The sequence below is a fragment of the Notechis scutatus genome, chromosome 4, assembly GCF_049901735.1.
Source record: "Notechis scutatus isolate UNSWTSFEM ecotype Mainland chromosome 4, rNotScu1.2, whole genome shotgun sequence".
NCBI lineage: Eukaryota > Metazoa > Chordata > Lepidosauria > Squamata > Elapidae > Notechis > Notechis scutatus.
The window spans coordinates 122,837,256-122,843,665 of NC_142012.1; the positions used below are offsets into that span (position 1 = coordinate 122,837,256).

The 6,410-nt window shown below is 38.7% G+C and overlaps 1 long non-coding RNA gene across 3 annotated transcripts in view; it reads left to right on the forward strand.

Annotated features, from left to right (window-relative positions):
• LOC148130891 (uncharacterized) overlaps positions 1-2,509 on the forward strand; it is a 32,090-nt gene extending 29,581 nt beyond the window's left edge. For 2 of the 3 annotated variants that reach the window (XR_015749426.1, XR_015749428.1), the window contains one exon: positions 588-1,199. This is a non-coding gene — a long non-coding RNA (uncharacterized LOC148130891). Of the gene's footprint in view, positions 1-587; positions 1,200-1,836 lie in introns of those variants that run through there. The other variant, XR_015749427.1, reaches the window with a different exon arrangement.
• The last annotated feature ends 3,901 nt before the right edge of the window (positions 2,510-6,410 follow it).

Consider the following 6,410-nt stretch of genomic DNA (forward strand, 5'->3'; position numbering starts at 1 on the left):
ATCCTTACATGGTGCTGCTTAGCATTGGTTAGAATGTGTTTGAACACTCTTTAAATTTGAAAGAAAGAAAACAGCTTTAATATTTCTACCACTTGTAATAAATACAGAAAAATATTTCTGGCTTTGACCATAGGACTATTTTTATATTTATTTAAAATGTTCTATACCAGGGGTCTCCAACCTTGGCCACTTTAAGACTGGTGGACTTCAACTCCCAGAATTCCTCAGCCAGCAAGCTGGCTGAGGAATTCTGGGAGTTGAAGTCCACCAGTCTTAAAGTGGCCAAGGTTGGAGACCCCTGTTCTATACTGATTTGCAATATAATATCTTTGAACAAATATGAAATATAATTAATCAAAACAGCAGCATGAAACAAGTTAGATAATGCAACAATAAAATATCTAAGAGAAGCTGATATCCATTCATTTAAAAGCACAAGGGTACAGAAATTGTAAAACAGCTCTAAAGTTGAAAATCCCAAGCACAATTGGGAAATTTTTTACACTGTAATTCCGTCTTTCTTTCTCTTTAGGTCTCAAAATAATCATTGTCTCGCCACCATATTTGCCTTCTAAAATTTCTTATAGCTTTCACAAGTCATGAAGACTGCAGCAGAGAGGCAGACCAAAAAATGGCCCAATAGTTGAAATGCCGTTTGAAATCTCCACATACTCCACTGGCAGCTTCATACAAGTAAAGGCATTGAGAAAAAAAATGTCACAGGACAACAGTAAATTGATGAACAATATACTACAAGAATTATTATCGTAAAAAAATTCTGGCTACACAAGAGTGGCACTTTACAATGGCTTTAATGAGAATAACCACTAGATCCTACTTGGAGAAAATAGTTTAAGATTAGTGGACTACATTTTTTTTTTGGTTGATCAAAATGATATACCATAAGAGACCACAAGAGGACACTCTCACTTTAGAGAACATTCATGATCAGAACTGAGTAATACAAAGCATTCTTCCAATTTAAGAGTTGTTGCATTTTTTCTTATTTTGTTTGCTTTGTTAGTAAAGTTTTTAAAACAATATACTTTCAGTTTTCTAGTTAGAGAGTTGGAGTGCTCAACTTCAATTCTCCCAGTTCAAACTGAATCTCATGGGTGAGTATATGGAGTACTTTTGGATCCCGTACTTGGTTCTCAATCAATCCCAAATCACTTATTCAATAAATATTATTCTAACGATATTGTTTCTATGTGTTATTTTGTTGTTAGAAATATTTAAATTATAGCTTGCCTAATGTCAGTGTACTAAATAAGTGCTAAGAAAGGGGAGGAATGAGCGAGCAATTTTTCTCTTTCGGGAAGTTTTAATAAAAATTTCTAAACTACATTATTATTAAAAGCAATATCAAAACAATTATGGGAGATTTCCCACTTTAAAGGATGTTTAATTAATCTAACTGAAAAACCAACTGAAATTTTCTTTTTCTCCCCAATTTTCTTTTTTCCCCCCACTGAAAATTCATGAAAAAGGATGCTGCTTTTGCTTGAGAGTTTGCTACAGAATTTCAGCAGTATGATCTTGAGAAAGTTTGCAAAAAAGGTTTTAGTGACTATCTGAGGTCTATAAGACTTCCAGTTCTAAAGCAGCTTACACTGATTTTGTTTTACCTTGACTTTGTGTGTTTATGTGCCAGTGATGGGATTCAAATTTTTTTTACTACTGGTTCTGTGGGTGTGGTGTGGCTTGGTAGGCATGGCAGGGGAAGGATACTGTAAAATCTCCATTCTCTCTCCACTCCTGTGGGAAAGTTACTGCAAAATCCCCATTCCCTCCCCACCCCACTAACCTGCTTTCCAGCTCCGTTCTCCTATGCAGGGCAACAAAAGAAGACCCAGCCAATCAGCTGGGACTCGGGAGGCAGAGAATAGATGGGGGCGGAGACAGTCAGAGGTGGTATTTGCCGGTTCTCTGAACTACTCAAAATTTCAGCTACCGGTTCTCCAGTACTGGTCAGAATCTGCTGAATACCACTTCTGGAGAGTGTGTGTGTGTGTGTGTGTGTGTGTGTGTGTGTGTGCCTCTATAGTGTTGATTCTTGGCAACTGCAGGCAACTCTCTGCAGTTTTCTTGTCAAGATTCCTAGAGCCGCAAGAGAGTGAGTGGCCAAGGGCACCCAACTGGCTTCATGACTAAAGTGAGACTAGAACGCATAATACCCCGGGTTCCAGCCTAATGTTTAACCACTACACAAAATTCATAAGGCTCTCCTTATAAATGTAATGGGCCACAATGCCAAAGACTGAACTACAACATGTACCAGCAAAATGCTTATGGAAATTAAGTGTCAAAGGATTTTTGTCTTTCTAAAGATTATGGGTGAAAGCAGTGGCGGAACAGCCTACTGATAAAAGAACTTCCTTCTTGTTGCCAGACACAAAAAGATGCTCCCCTCTCTTCCTCTCCAACGGAGCCATTGCTTCTCTCTTCACCACCAGTGTTTGGATGCCTTTGTGCTCTATGTTTCACTTGGGTTAGTTCAGGGGTCCCCAAACTTTGCAACTTTAAGACTTGTGGACTTCAGCGCCCTGGGAGTTGGAAGTCCACAAGTCTTAAAGTTGCAAAGTTTGGAGACCTCCGGGTTAGTTAAAGACCTAGTGACAGCATTTACAAAAGCCCTGGTTGTCCATGTTGTTCTTTGTACTTTAGTAAGTTGGACCAATTTAGTCTGTTTAGGTTAGTTTATGATTCAATAAAGTGTACAAATTCAGAAAATTGGCTTAATCCTTGGAGTGAGAAGGCAAGGAGCAGTGAGGCTGAGATTGTACTGATGGCATCTCAATACAAAACTCAGGAAAATGTCTTGGGTTTTTCTGTAAATACACAACAGCACAAGGAATAAAATGGAGCCTTCTGGGACACAATAGGTCAAACATAAAAGGTAAAATTTTACCTTGCCCAGGGCAGTATATCACAGTATTAGTAGAGCCCCGTAACAACCCTGTGCGTTTTCAGTGAGTGGTTATTGAACAAAATTATTCAGTGGGTTTCATGGTTTAGTGAAAGATCTGAACTCCTGATTCCTAAAATCTAGGCCTCATATACTTCTTGGGATAAAATTAATGGGGCTATTCTACAGCAGAGTTTACAACTTAAGGAGAAAAAGTTGATGGTACAGTGAAAAAGCAACTAGTGGCTAATTACTTGACAACTATGTGTGATCCAGCACTGTGAATTTTCTCACAGAATCCAGGTCAAATCTCTTGCCAACAAGAATCCATTATAAAAGAGGATTGCAGCCATCAGAGTTGAATTGAGACCCCTCATAAAATTGAGGACTGAGGCTTCACTGAAGTCTACGAAAGCTATAAGCAGGCCATGGACCCCAACCCTTCACATGATTCACCACCTGGTTGCCCAACTGCTGATTCCAGTTATCTGTAAAAAATGGGAGTTTAGAAGCTTTGATAATTTAGAGCTATTGTTAGTACCTGGGTGTGAATTGTGGCTCCCTGTCACCAGCACAAAAGGTAGGACAAGAGTTATTCCTTCTGAACTCAGATCAAGAGAGAAGGGGTGGTAGAGAGGGAGAAAAAATAATTACCTTCCATAAGATGATCTAGTCTTACCTTTGAGTGGGTCAAGAATTGTCTTTCAATTTACACAATAACCAATACATTCAACTGAGGTTATCTCCTAAAGAGTATCATTACAACTCAGAGAACAAACCCTTCAAAAGTAGGCAACCTTTCCAATGATCATCGGTACCATCAGTCCTCAACTGGTTCATGTATAGCACCCAGTTGCAAAGAAATAATTGGAATTAGTGCAACTGTGGCATAAAAGCTCTTGGTCAACCTTAAGAAGTTGTACTTTACAAGTAGCTCAAACTATCTTTCAGTCTTTTTTCCAAACCAAGCAGCACCTGTCAAGTCTCTAAGTCAGGTGTATCCAATCCACAGCCTATGGGCCACCTGAGGCCCTAGACAGCTAGTAAAGTGGCCCTACAAGATTGTAAACTTTTACATTGTGTGATTTATTGTATTATATATTGTATACGAGGCCCAAGACAATTCCTCTTCACTCAATGCAGCTCAGGCAAGCCAAAACATTGCACACTCATTCTCTAAGCTTTCCCTTCTTTGTACCTGCTTTTTTCAAAATCTTTTACTCATAGTCAACATGCAGTTTTTAGCTGATAATCCCTGACTCCTTCTGCATTTATCATTAAATTATCATAAGTTATCACAATACATTAAACACAAAGAAATTCTCTAGGAGTTTCTAAAGTCAAAAGGCTGGACATCATAAAAACAGAATGGCAAGATACTAGAAAAGACAATTAGTCCAAGCTTATGCTAAAGTAGTTCAAGCTAAAATGGAAACTACGGAGGGGTCTCAATTCAATGAAATAGCCTCTTTTGTACTCAGATAATCATCAGACTTCATCCACCAGCATATGATGAAAAAAACAGCCACATAAGATTTTGGATTGCTACTGTCACTTGTTGAATATTGTTGAATAGACAATATTCAACAAGATAAACAAATGATTGATTCTATGGTGCACTTTCCTAAAATACTATGACATTGTCTTTACTCATGATAACACCTATTTAGCTGTCTCCATTCTATCAAATCATAAAGAAAGAAAAATTGGAGAACTGTAATACCACTAAAAATGAGAAAAGAAAAAGGAAACAGCAAGTTTCTACTCCATAAAGCAATGAAGGTAGTTTTAAGGCATATTACAGGTTATACCTTAAAAAAACATAGTTCTATGTTTGTCTAGATAGCTTTTCTTGGGAGGGGGAATCCAACACTGGGATAATTTACATACCTATAATTAGCAAATGAGTCTATTTGTCAGAGAATTTAGGAAACCTAACCTATTCTAAAGGATAGTTGTTCTATCCCTGTTTAACAATCAGAGGAAAAAAATACATTTATTAGTGACTGTCTTGTTCAGTGAATGTTTGAAATTAGGACAGTGATGAAAAAGTAACTTTGCAACCAATCCTCGCAGGTCAACAAAGCAAAGAAAAGTTGAAATAAGGTCATTTCACTTGGTGACTGCTTAACAACTGAGTTGCCAGTCCCAATTGTGATTGCTAAAAGAGGGCTACCTGTAAATTTCTGCCATTTTTCTTGATGCTAAAAATTTATCTAAGCAGACAAGTAAAAACTTATCTTGCTGCAATGTTTTCACTTCATTAGTCCCCTATCTTTAACCTCAAGGAAATTCTAGAAGTCAAAAGTTCCAACATCTGGTATCATATCAGCCTTTATGGTTAATACTGTATGTACTCTGCAAATACAGAAATCTGTTTCAGTGATATTACTATTTGAAGAACTATTAAAATATATTATTTAAAACAGAACATGTTAATTAATAAAAAATGAATTATATAGTGCAAATAATGAATCGCCTTTTCTTTCCATAGATCAAATGCAGCTCCAGAACTATATATGATTCTTGGCCTAATTTCATGCAACCCCTCTGCCTGGTTTCAAATCTCTTCTGGAAATTATCAGATTTCTAGCAGCCTGCAAGAAAGCAAACTTGGTGACAAAAAGAGGAAGCCCTGTCCTTCAGTCCCAGCAATTTTTAAATTATTTTTTAGCTTTACACCCCATCTTTGTTTTGTACAATTCAAGATGGTTGGATAAATTTCCTTCTGGGTTCAGTTCCAAGTGGGGAAGAAAGACACTGGAAACATGGTGACTGCTTGGAAAGATGGTTTAATGGTGGACAGCAGGACCACATGGCTTGGAGCTCCCAAAGTGAAAAGGACGATCACTTGCTTCAAGATGTTGGGTGAAGGAAAAGAAAGGGCAAGATCAGGGGTAAAATTCAAAAAAAAATTCCCTACCGGCTCTGTGGGCGTGGCTTGGTGGATGTGGCTTGGTGGGACTCAGTCTCTAAAAGGAAGAAGGCAGGCAGGCCAACCGATTCAAATCGTCCCTACCACCTCTCCCGAGGTGGTGCTAGGTGGTTGAATTTCACCCCTGGGCAAGATGCTGAGAGACCCTTAGTTTTATACCCTCTGTTGGGCCACACCTTAGTGTTTCCTGTTCCTGTGTAAGAAATGTATCCCATTGGCTGTCAGACACCCAGGGGCGGGGGTCTTAGCTAACTTTGTAGGCTTTGTCTGGACCACATGGCTTTACCTGAGTGCTGGCTGATACAATCTTCCCAGGCCAGGTGATGAGATGGGTAGAGGGCTTTGTTATGTAGAATACTCTGGCCCAGGCCTTAATGGCCTGCCCATTAACAAAGGTGTGTGTGGGGGGGTGAGCTTCTGCCTCTCTGAGTTTCTACTTTCCTTTTAGGGGAAATATTCTGCCTTTTTAATATTTCCTAGGATATTCCATAGGGGTGGGTGCCAACTTTCTACAAGATGATGCACATTAAGCTCTTACCATAGCCCTATTTCTTACCATAGCCCTAT